Source organism: Canis lupus, chromosome 31 (genome assembly GCF_048164855.1).
Source record: "Canis lupus baileyi chromosome 31, mCanLup2.hap1, whole genome shotgun sequence".
Taxonomy (NCBI): Eukaryota; Metazoa; Chordata; class Mammalia; order Carnivora; family Canidae; genus Canis; species Canis lupus.
The window spans coordinates 12,933,799-12,946,867 of NC_132868.1; positions in this window are offsets into that span (position 1 = coordinate 12,933,799).

Here is a 13,069-nt window from a genome sequence, read left to right on the forward strand (position 1 = left end):
GTCCAGATGCGAGTCACTCCTGGGATCCTGGTAGCCAACCTTCACCCTTCCCCCTCCTGCATCAGCCACTGTTCGAGGGCCAGAGGACGGACTCAGCTGTGGTCAACAGCCAAACGCCACCTTCTTCACACAGGTGGCATCAGGTGATATTCCTATGACCTCTACTTCCTCCTTCCAAGTCCGCTCCTGTGCCTGTCGGCTCGTCTCCAGAACCAGCCAGCCTCGCTCTGAGTCCTCTGGGTGTGGGTCACCCTGGCCTCCCCAGACCCTGGATGGGCCCTCTGGGACACAGTGCCCACGGACTGTCGGGCACAAAAGTGCTGGGCTTCCCATTATGTCTGACCCCCGTGTTCTACCTTCTGCTCCCAGGTATCACAACCCTTCTGAGTGATCCTTGAATTCTGGAACATTCTACCTTAAGGAAGGTGAGCTGAGCTCCTGAGGGCATCCAAGGCCTCCCGTGAGGTCTGAGAACGTAGAAAGGTGCCAGTTCCCTTGGGACGGGACGATGGCAGGGCGTCCTGTGGTAGCAGATGTAACAAACGTGCAGGTGGTGAGGCCCAGGGACCTACCCAGCCCGGGTCAGCCGGAGCAGGGTCCAGCTCACCCCCAGGGCTGGAGGGGCAAGGTTCAGGCCAACTGGTGCCTGCTCAGCCTGGAAGCCAGGGGACCAGGGCTGAGGCCTTGAAGGGGGGACATAGAGCAGAGCTGACGAGGAATGCAGGCTGGAAGCAGGGCCATCCAGGGCAAGGGTGTGCGGGGGTTCGGATGAGAGCAAAGTCGGAGACCAGGAGCACGGGGGTGGGGGGGTGGGGGGCAGGGTCTGAGGAGGGCGAAGGGCAGCTGTGCCCAGCCCGAGCTCCCAGTGGGCAGCCCTGCCAGGCTTAGCCAGGTGCCAGCAGGGTCATGGGGATGGCCTGAAGGGGCCCCAGCAATGATGATGGGCTGACAGGTCCCTGATGCAGGGACCCCCCACACACAAAGCCCCCCTGAGGCCAGGACCCATCAAGGGAGTCCTCCCCAGACCCCTCCCTGCCCCCTGAGCCCCTGTCTCTCCAGTCCCCCCCACCACCACCACCAATGCACTCTCACTGCGTGTTTCCTGGTGCCCATCCTGTGCCCGTGGCCTCCCCCACGCTGGAGCAGACCCACCTGAGGACCTGGTCGAGCCCGAATTGTGTCCTTAAAGACCCGGTGCAATCAGTCCTGTTCTCAAGCACTGGGGGTAGGACCTCAGCATGTGAATTTGGGAGAATGCGGGTCAGTGGTAACACCCATGGGATAGGTTCTCATTGCCAGACCGTTTGCTCCTCTGACATTTTCCACTCGGGACCTGTAACCAGTCCCACGGGGGCCTAAATGCACAGGAGCAGTGCCCCCACCTGGGGTGAGGGCTGTGAACACACCCCTGCACCTGCCGTTCCTGAGACCCACTCAGCACAGCTGGAAGGACGCCCGGGGCTCTGACCCACCCTGTGGCACGACGCTTTACTTGGGCACAAAAAAACTCGCAAGGCCTGGGATCAGGCTGGTTTCTACCACGTGAGACCCCAGAGTGTCCAGAGCATGACTGTTCCCACGGCTGTAGCACCAGTGTGGGACTCTTCACTGGGCGAACCTGGACCAGTGTCCTTCTGGGGGGGCCTGGCCCAGCTCTCGGAGCCTGAGTTCTCACAGGCCGCCAGGAGCTGCCCGCCCTGGCCCGGGGACCCCTGCCCTGGGGACCCGGGGAGCCACATCCTCCCCGCCAGGCCGCCCCCGCCCACCCCCGGAGGCTCTGGCTTCACGGAGGGCCTCTGACACCTGCTCCTCCACCTGCCTGTGCGTGGATATGGCCCGGGCAAGCTCGTGGGGGCCGCCAGCCGCCCCTCCTCACCGAGCCTCTCAGCCCAGTTCTCCAGTAAGAAATGAAGACACGTCTGCCTGTTACCCACTTATAATGCACCTTTTGTCAGTGTCCTGCGGGCTCAGGGGATTCCCAGCACCGGCTCTCCTGCCAAGTGGCGCTGAAGAGTTACCTGCCTGGGCCCCTGGGTCACTGAGACCCTCCCCAGGGGCCTGGCGGGGTCGTGGTCCCGCCGTGTGTGAGCATCCACTGCCGCTGCTCCATGTGTGCCTGCCGGGGACCAGGGGCAGCCAGGGGCACTTGGAGAGGGTCAGGTGGCTTTTACGCCCCTCCCTGCTCCCGAACAGATGCGAGGTGACAAACAGATGTGCACGGCTTGGATTTAACAGGGAAGAAGGGGAGATGAAGTCAACTGTTCTGACCGCAGGTGCCGTCTTGGCTCTGTATCCCCGTCTCAAAATGTGAGCTGCTTCTTTCAAGTTCAAAATCTCCACAAACACGAAGCCTTGTGAGCAGAATATCCTCTATTTGCTCAGCGCGTCGCAGGCACTTTAACTACGGTGAGTTCACGCCGCGAGCAGCCTCAGAGAAGGGGCCTGTGTGGCCCGCCGGGCCTTTCAGACCCGCACTGCACCCCTGCATCCCACTCACCAGCTCCGTGGGAGCCACCGTGCTGGCTGCACCCAGGGCAACCCCACCCAGTGCTACCGGGATGTCCAGGAAACCGGGCACCTCTTGCCCCGGGGCCGAGTCGGGACCTGAATCGGGCACTTCCGTTCCACCACACGCATGGCTGGATCCAACCAAGGCTGCACGCTGTCGCCCCACTGACGGATCCCCTCACCCCCACTCTGGTCCGACTGTCACAAAGCCTTGGGGTCCCCACACACAGAATGGGATGCTGGTGACCAGCCCCCCAGAAAAAAACAACCCAATTCATAGCATTTGCCAGGTTCTCTGGTGAACATGTTTCTACCTCGGCTGATTTCGAGCTGTTGGTGTTTAACAGGCAGCCCACAAATCCCTAAATAGTTGACAACTGCTTGTGAAGCCGGGATGGGCGTGCCAGGGCCCCCTGAACCCACCGAGGCTAGAGCCTGCACGCTGACCCTCCATGGGGGGTGGGGGAGGTGGGCAGCAGAGAGAGCCACGGCTCTGCATGCAGACGGCCCCAGGAAGGGGGCAGGGAGGGCAAGGGTTTGCTGCACTCCAGCCCCCAGGCCCATGGGGAGGCAGGTACCCCCTCCGGGTACCCCCAGGGCTGCGCAGCCCTGCTTGGTCCCATGGAAGGGGGGTCGCCATCTCCAGAGAGAGCCCGTCGGGGTGGGGTCTCCCGCCCACCTCATCCTTCCCTGCCATTCCTCTCGGTTTGGGCGACTCTGTTCTACATCTCCCTTCAGGGTGCCGGGCCTCTGGCTCATAGCACAGTTTGGGGTCCTCGAAGGAACCCAAGAGGACAGAAGACCTCACCCAACACCTGTTGCCCACTCCCTCCTTTGTGACCTACTCCAGGGTTTCTGCGGAGGGGAGCCCCTCCTCGCAGGTGGGGAAAGAGCGGCGGCCACCCAGGCTGGGAGCCCCCAGACCCCAGGTCTGCTCTTCACCCAACAACAGCCAGCAGGTCAACCCCAGGCCGCGTGATGTATTTTTCCTAAGGCCGATTAACCTTGGAAAACAAATCAAGGCGATGACAAGGATCCACAGGGAGGGGGATTTCCAGTCCCAGCGGCCAGGAGAACAGAGGCCCGGTGCCAGGGCGGGCGAGAGGAAAACACCTCTAAGGCAGGCTCTGATGTCAGGCAGTTAGGGCAAAGGTTCTCAGTGCCCACCGGCTAGGAGCCCCCTGAGTTACTCCTCTGTGCCTCAGTTTCCACATCAGTTAAAATGTTGGTGTTTTTTAGGACTGTATAGAAATGGTATAATGTGTATAAAGTGTGTGTCTGGTCCCTGGGCCTGGACAACTCTGAGTGTGGCTTTTATTCTCCTGTGTCAACCAAATGCCAAAGTAGGAGAGAGGCCAGGTGTGAGCGTGGAAGACGATCTGCCTCGCGAAACTCAAAGGGACTCCAAGAGTGTAAAAGGGGACGACCACTGTGGAACGATGCTTGGGACTTTGTCAAAAAATTAAACGTACTTCTCATCCGTGGGCTGGCCACTCTGCTCGTAAGTACCCGCCCAGGAGAGACAGCGGCATGTCCACAGGGACGCTGGCGCGCACAGGCCTGCAGGGGCCTGGTCTCTCACAGCCCCGCCTGCACCTGCCCGGCCTCTGTCAGCAGGAGATTGGAGAAACCACTGAGGCATCCACACTGACATCTCGCTTCACTGGTGGGAAGGAAGGAGAGGTGAGCAGCGACACACCCCGCCATCTGGTTTGTGCAGAGTGGTTACCTGTGGGCCGAGAGAACTTTCCAGCGAGGGCGTGTCTGTATCTTGTGCTGGAGGCTGCTGCACAGGTACACGATCCTCCAAGCTCTGACTGACCAGCTAAGGTCTGTCCACATCCTTACGTGTAAACCGCACTTCGAGAGGAGGGCAAGAGCCCCCAGAGCCCTGGCCTCTGAGCGCACCCGCAGGGTACATGTGCCCCATGCGGCTGGCACCACAGGAAGGAGGGCATTTTGTCAGAAAGCACTGCTCTTGCCTTAAGCTGCACCCTGGCAGCACCCAACCCTTCCTTGGAGCACCCACGTGTCCAGGTGTGTCCATCCTCAGCTGCCATGTTTGTGTGGCTCCAAGCGAGGCCTGTGTGGGAGGGACCCCAGCACACTGGAGCCAAGGCAGGTGGTCGCACACACCCTACAGAACAAAGGCACAAGGAAGGGCTGCCCCTGCAACAGGGGGTGGCGGGGAGGAGTGAGGGCCAGTTGGGAATGAGCCAACCCTGGAGGAGTAATCATGGTGGGGGTGGGGGCAAGGCTGGCGATCCAGGGCATGCACAGAGGGGAGGGTGAGATGGAAGATGAGTGTGCAGAATGGGGAGGAGCCTCTAGGAGCCCTGACGGACACACAGGGGTTAGACCTGGAACTAGGGAGCCACTGAAGATTCCAGGTACACGGCAGCCTGAGTGGAGGAGAAAGGAAGGATCAAGGAGGTTATTTCACTCATTACCATCATCCCTCTCTGGACTTCAAGTGACAGATGCACAAATTGAAAATATCTCAACAACAGAAGAAAGAGCTCAGGATCCTTGCAGGCAGAATTGGCCAGGAAGCTGGAAGCAGGACCAAGCTCTCATCTTTCCTTTGCTCCAAGCTGCCTGCAGTCTGGGGCCGCTGCGCTGACATCTTCTGTCTCTTCCTAACTGCTCTGAACCCTCATCTTTGTACTGATGGGCAGGATGGGCCCCACACTCCCTCCTCCTGTACTGCCCACCATGACCTTGCCCTTCTCTGGGCTCCTCACACATACGCTCGGCTCCACTTTCTTTCCTCTCGATGGCAGGCACATCAGGGGAGCCACCACAGGGGCTCCCATTTGTGTCCCCAGCCCTGTGCAGCATCTGATCCTCCGCATTCCCTGTTCCATGAATGATGGATGCATGGATGAGTGGAAGGATGGTGAAAGAATGGCAGATGGATGGATGGATAGGTGGATGATGGATGGGAGGAAGGAGGAAGGGAGGGAGGGGTAGATAGATAATGGAAGGATGGTGGATGGGTGGATGAAGGAGTGTAAGGATGGTAGAATGGTGGTGGATGATGGATGGGTGGATGGATAGGTGGATGGTTGGATGATGGATGGAAGGATGGTGGATGGATGAGTGGATGGATGATGGATGGATAGAGGGAGGGAGAGATGATGAATGGAAGGAGGAGTGGAAGGATGGTGGGTGGATGGATGGAGGAGTGGATATATGCATGGATGGATGATGGAGGGAGAGAGGGAGGGGTAGATAGATGGCGGATGGATGGATGATGGATGAATAGAGGAGTGGAAGGATGGTGGATGGATGGATGGATGGATGGATGGATGGATGGATGGATGGATTGATGGGGTTAGAGGGTGGCTACATGGGTGGCTGGGTGGACGGGTGATGGGAAGTAGGTTGCACGTACCGAATGTGTTCTGTCTCCGCCATTCTCGGAGAGCATTCTGTGTGATGTGAGAAGCCTGTGGGGTTCGGCCTGCCTGCTCATGGACAGCACCCAGGCCACTCAGAATGGGAAGCAGAGCCAACTGGGGTCCACAGCCCCTTGAGGCTTGAGGACCACAGGGTCTGATACACTATGTGCCCCCAAGCCTTGGGAGATAGTTTAGGGAGGCTCAGGGCCAGGGTTATCCTGGGCACCCCTTGTTTGATTAGGCTGAGACACTCAGCCCAGGAAACCTGACCTCCCAAGGGACTGAGGGGCCAGAGGAGCCCAAAGGATCAGGTCACTATGCTGAGGAAGGCAGCAGGTCAGGTGGCCCAAGTTTCCGTATTTACACGTCCAAAGTGGGGCAAGCCTTGCCATAGGGAGGGGCCTATGGCAAAAGGTTGACCCAGGGACTTAGAAGCAACATGGCTAGGGTTGGGACTGGGCCTTCCAGGCAGGAGAGGCCCAAGGTGTCCATCACAGGGGTGACTGAGCATCCTGATCCTGATATCCCCGAGACTGATTTCAGAACCTGGGCTGACCTGTCTGACTTGACCCCCACAGTACCAGGCACCACTGCAGAATGAGCCCAACTAAGAACAGGACTATCTCCCCCTGGACTAGCCACAGGGTACGAGCCCATGGACCACAGACCTCGGCACAGGGCTTTCCACACCCCAGCTGTGGGCCTGAGGAGGAGACTGTCATTCCAACTGAAACATTGTCCTATGGTCCTACAGAAATCATTCCCAGAGATGCCCCCTTTCCCCCGCCCTTGCCCCTCACACCTACCCTCACTGCTCCTTGGCTAGACACTTATCAAATATCCACACCGAAATCCAGCACAAGAAAGAGGGTAGGACTACAGAGATGGGCTCAGATTTGGGAACCAGAGAGGTGGGCACCTGGACAAACCGGGGCTTCCCCAGCAGGGTGGGCAAGAGGAGATGGCCATTGGGATGGAGGCCAATGGGGTCACTCCCAGCTGCTCAACTGCTCCTCCTGTGTGGTCTTCCCTGATCCCCTTGTTTTGGCTTCTATCAGGCCCCACTATGATCCCAACCAGCCTTCTGAGTCATCCCACTATCTCTGGAGCCAGTCGTGGCATCTTCCCCAGCATAGTCTGCTGCATGTGCCCTCCTGTGCACCTGTTTCCTTATCTTTCCCTTTCTCTGTCTCCTTGCCTAGACCAAACTCCTCAGCACAAAATTCAAGGGAGAGATGCAGAACTTAAGCCAAATATCCATGAGCCAATAGCCATTCCAACACTTTCCAGAAGAAAATAATAATGAGAATCAACATTCACTGAGTGCCAACCCTTCTGTAGGGAAAGCTCCAGACATTTGTCCATGCTTCTATGGTCCATCCATCCATCGTTCATCCACCACCTCTCCTTCCATTATCCCTCCATTCCTCCATCCACCATCCCTCCCTCCCTACCTCCATCGTCCATGCACCTGTCATCTCTCCCTCCCTTCACCCATCATCCCTCCTCCCATCCATCATCTCTCCAACCATCCATCCATCACCCCTCCATCTACTGTCAATCCCTCCCTCCATCCATCATTCATTCACCCATTTCCATCATACCTTCTTCCATCCACCCATCATCTCTCCAACCATCCATACACCCTCCATCCCTCCATCCACCATCCCTCCACACACCCCTTCATCATCCATCTATCCGCCATCCATTTATCCATCATTCCATATTTATTTCTCTTTTTATAAGATTTTATTTATTTATTCATGAGACACACACACACACACACACACACACACACACACACACAGAGGCAGAGACACAGGCAGAGAGAAGCAGGTTCCATGCAGGGCCCGACGTGGGACTCGATCCCGGATCTCCAGGATCACGCCCTGGACTGAAGGCAGTGCTAAACCGCTGAGCCACCGGGGCTGCCCTCCATATTTATTTCTGAATGTTAGAGGCACTGTACACCATCCTGGGTGCTGAAACAAAGCCATAAACAGTACAGAAGGGTCGCCTGGGAGAACCAAGGGCCATGGGCAGCTGCTTCTGTCCCAGAGGGTGCACTGGGCTAGTGGGGCCATCCAGCAGGCACACAGGGGAACTCCAGGGCCCTGGTTCAGAGCCAGAGGACATTTTAAAAGGGGGAAGTGGTACCAAAAGAAATCTAACTCCCCCTTGGGTTGTCCTGAGGACCCTGGGAGTACTTTTTGTGGCCCTCTGTCTATGGGGCCCAGTGCTGTCTCCCCAGAACAGGTGACATGGTCCTTTATTGGCACAGTGATGACCCTTTAGCCAGGAAGCATCTTTCAGAAGCAGTTGTGGGGGGAGAGACTCTCCCTGTCACCCCCTTGGTCTCGAGTGTGAATCACTTCCCTGCTGATGTCCAGGAGCCCAGCATGTGTCCAGCACGTTCCATCACACTCCTGGCCCCCAGCTTTGCCCCCAGCCCCCTTTTGTTGCCTCTGTCCCTCAAGCTCCTGGTGGCCAGCGACAGAGGGCTACAGCAGTGGGCAGGACTCCCCATGGCAGTGCACACATGAGAGCTGTAGCTAGCTTCACAAACAGGGGCTCTGAGTCAGGGCACACCCAGCGGCCCGTGGTCTCATCTGGTTCCGGCTACCTGTAGAGTTAGTGACGAGAGCAGTATTCACTCGTGCTTTGCAAATTAAGTGCCATGACCTGAGTCATGTAACCCTTGTACCAGTCCGACAGGGACGGCATCATTGTCCTCATTTCAAATGAGAGGAAACTGAGCCTTTGAGAGATTTGCCTGGTGCACAGAACAATTGTATTGGTTAGCAGTTGCTGGGCTACAGCTGAGTGACAAACCACTCCGACACTGTAATTCTTCCCATTCTTCCCCTCACTCACACATCACCAGGCCAGCTGGGGGTCAGCGGGTCAGGCTTGGCTCCTCTGGCCTTAGCCCCAGGCTGTGGGCTGGTTCCGAAGCTTCTCCGAGGCTCCCCCTCCTCTGGAGGCCAGCAGGCCAGACATGTACATTCTCCTTGTGGCAACAGAAGACCAGCCCATCTGCAGAAAGTCACTACCACTCCATCGACCAGAGCAAGCCACCTGTCCAGCCCAGCACCACAGGGGCAGGGAAGTCCCCAGACCCTGGGAGAGGGAGGGGATGAGTATTTGCTGAGCCATCGTCCAAACTCCCCTGGTGAGTCTGCAACAGAGTGGGGCTGGAGAGCAGCCCCTCTGGCCTCAGAGGTGAGGACTGTGGGTGATGTCAGCCCGAGTCCGCCTGAGCTGGCCGCATTGGGTCCAGCTCCAGCCCCACCCAGAGCCTTTCAGCACACAGTTCCAGGTACCCCAAAAGGAGCCTCCTCCTGGAGTCCTGCGTGGAGAACACGGGAGCATCCCTGTGCCTCTTGAGGAGGAGGGGCGGGCACCGCTGCGGGAGCCACTGCCAGCGGTCCCTTTACCAGCGTCCAGGGCTGGGGCACCCTGCCAGGGGCTGTGGAGTGAGAGCCTCAGGTGGCAATGTCCTCCTTCCCCTGGGAGGCACACCTTCTCTGCCCACGCAGGTGGGGGTCACCCATGATGCCCGTTCGGGTCCTTGGTTCTTGGTCATGAGAAGCTGCCCCAGGCAATGGAGGGCTTGGCTGCCGTGGCCTTCCCTGAGTGGCCAGCCTGGACAGCACTCCCTAGGCCTCGTGTCTGGCGCTGGTCACTGCCTTCCTGGGTATCAACAGGTCACACATTTACTACAGAACTCAAGAAACCAGTTGAGAAAAAATAGGATCTTTCAGGACTTTGTCCCAGCTGGTTCATTCCAGGGTCTTAAAGAATGTAATGTCTTTCCATCCACTTGATTTTTTTTCAACTCAGACTTTTTTAAAGCAGTTGTAGGGTCACAGGAAAACTTCATGGAGAGTACGGACGGTTCCCATATACCCCCTCTAACCCGTGCCCCATTTCCCTGGTTTTGAACGTTCTGTGTTAATGTGCTGCATTTATTACAACTGATGAGCCAATATCAATACGTTCCTGACTCGAATCTGTTGTTTGTAACGTTCACTCCTTTGTGAGCCCAGCTGAGGGTTCATGAGAGGACTACAACTCCTGGCTCCTGGCCTCAGAGGGGCAGCGAGGGTGGGAGTGAGGGGTGGCCAGGGCGGGAGCAGCTCTGCACGGCATCCAGCCTCCCCAAAACCAAAAGCAAGGCAGTATTTAAAGACAGTGAAGGGGTTCACCTGGGGGCTCCGTTGGTGCAGCGTCTGCCTGCGGCTCAGGTCATGATCTCAGGGTCCTTGGAGAGTCTGCCTCTCTCTCTCTCCCTCTGCCCCTCCCCTGCCCACACTCTCTATCTCTCTCTCAAATAAATAAATAAAATCTTAAAAAAAAATAAAGACAATGAAGAAACAGAGGAAGCATGGACCTCACAGGGCTCTGAGCCCCCACTGCTGTGCGTGAGAATGTTCCGGAGCGGCTGCCAACTCCCTCCCCTCCACCCCCCTGCAGGAATGAGGGGTGGGCCCCCTGCTCTCACACAAGGGTGGTGCATTTCACGCAGAGGTGACACACTGCTTTCCCATAGCCTGAAACCCAATCTGGTCACCGTCCACTGAGCCCGGGAAGGTTAACCTCCAAATAGGTGTTTGAGGGTCACCAGGATTCACAGGGTGGGGGCTTGTAATGTGAATCTGTGAGCCTTAAAAACAAAACAGTTATTCTACCAACAAAAATGGGTTTATTCAGAAACCCACACTTATGTGGTCGGTTAATCTTCGACAAAGCAGGAAAGAACATCCAATGGGGAAAAGACAGTGGTGTTGGGAACATTCCGCGTGCGGAAGACTGAAGGTGGACCGCTTTCTTACACCAGATGCAAACATGAACTCAGAATGGATGACGGACCTGAATGTGAGACAGAAACCCAACAAAATCCTAGAGGAGAACGCAGTCAGCAATCTCTGTGACCTTGGCTGCAGCAACTTCTTACTAGACACGTCTCCATAGTCAAGGAAAATAAGTGAAAAAATGAACTACTGGGGACGCCTGGGTGGCTCAGTGGTTGAGCATCTGCCTTTGGCTCAGGGTGATCCAAGTTCCTGGGATTGAGTCCCTCATCGGGTTCCCTGCAGGGAGCCTGCTTCTCCCTCTGCCTATGTCTCTGCCTCTCTCTCTCTCTGTGTCTCTCATGAATAAATAAATAAAATCTTAAAAAAAAAAGAAAGTAAAGAAAATGAACTACTGGGATTTCATCAAGATAAAAAGCTTCTGCACAGCCAAGGATCAACAAAACTGAAAGGCAGCCTACAGCATGGGAGAGGAAATTCATAAATGATATATGAGGTAAAGGGCTAGTATCCAAAATATATAAAGATCTTATCAATAATCAAAAAACAAATAACCCAATTAAAAAATGAGCAGAAGACATGGACCAACATGTGTCCAAAGAAGACATCCAGATGAGTAATAGACACATGAAAAGATTCTCCACATCCCTCAGCATCAGGGAAACGCAGACCCAGAACCTCAGTGAGATCCCACCTCACACCTGCCAGGAGGGCTGAGATCAAGAACACAAAAAACAAGTGTTGGTAAAGATGTGAGAAAGGGGAGCCCTTTTGCCCTGTGGGTGGGAATGCAAACAGAATGCATCTGTTCTGTAAAACAGTGTGGAGGGTCCTCAAGAAGTTAAAGATAGAGCTACCCTAGGACCCAGCAATTGCACAACTGGGTATTTACCTAAAGGTAAACAGTAATTCAAAGAGATGCCTGCACCCCAATGTCCACAGCAGCATTAGCTACAACAGCCGAGATATGGAGAGAGCCCAGATGTCCACGGACAGACGAACGGACAGAGAAGAGGTGGTGCATATACAGTATTACCGGGACATTAGTCATGAAAGAGTTTGAAATCTTGTCATTTGCAAAATGAGGATGGAGCTATGGAACTAGAGGGTATTTGCTGAGTGAGGTAAGTCAATCAGAGAAAGACAGACACGGTGTGAGTGAGTCCGGCACCCAGACCGGCCGCACAGACACTGCTGCTGAGTTTCAGGGACTGCCTGACACACCCTGGGCAGTTTCCCGGCGTGGCTGCCCATCCCTGGATCCCGCGAGGGCCTGGAGTGGTCCCAAGGTGTGGGCACAGCCTGGCCTGGCATTGGTCGTGAGGGCCTGGCTGGGGGCACAGGCGGAGAGCCTGGTGGGGCCCTGCCCCCCCTTCTGCCTCTGCCTCTGTCTCTGCTTGTCCCCCACTTCTGTCTCTGCTCTGTGTCTTCCTTGCCTCGGCTCCCACCCCTGTGACCGATCCTCTACTCACTGCCAGGCTCTCTCTGGGAGCCCAGTCCTGACAGTAGGGGGCCGCCCTGCTGAGACACCCGGCCTCTCCCCCATAGGTGGCTGCTGGTAGGGGGCAGACTCCAGGTTTCTGGAGAGTCCTTCTGGGGTCCCCCAGAACATGGGCTTGCTGAGCGAGGCAGCGAGAGCCAGACTCTGGCTGAGCCCTGGAGGTGTTGGGGGGTTGTCCTCTCCTGGAGTCATTGAAGAGCTCTGGAGTGAAGGGTCCAGGCTCTGGGACCCACGGTGCCTCTGTTCCCAAGGCACAGCCAGAGTATGTCCCGTCTCCCCACTGTCAGACACATCAGCTGGCTGCGTGTTCTGATCAGCACCTGTTCCAGGGCCCACCTGGTGTGCTGAAGCGCAGGCTCTGGGCTGAGGTGCTGAGGACAGGGTGGCTCAGGCAGCCGGTGGGTCAGTGCTCCCAGGGGCCCTTCTTGGCCTTAACCCTGTGGGTGGCCTAGCATGGCCCGTGGGTGAGCCCAGGGTAGCTGCTGTCATCTGAGAGGGCTGTCTCCCCCAGAAGGCCAGGCCAGCATCAGGGATGCCGGGGGATTTCCACACACCTGGTCAGACGCCAGGTGCTGCCTGCTTCGTCCCACCTGTGGGCCCAGGGCCCCCGCCCCAACACACACACACTCATCCTCTGCTGCCCATCTTCTGTCAATGGAACGACTCTGAGCTGGTGCTTTCAGGGCCTGTGTGGACCACTCACACTTGCCAGCACTGCAGCTGGAGGTCTGGCAGCGCCCGTCTCCTCAAAGTTGGATGCATACAAGTGCTTTCCCAGGACATTTTTTTTCCCCAGGACGTTTTTACAGCCACAGCGGGCAACCAAAGCATGTGTTTTGAAA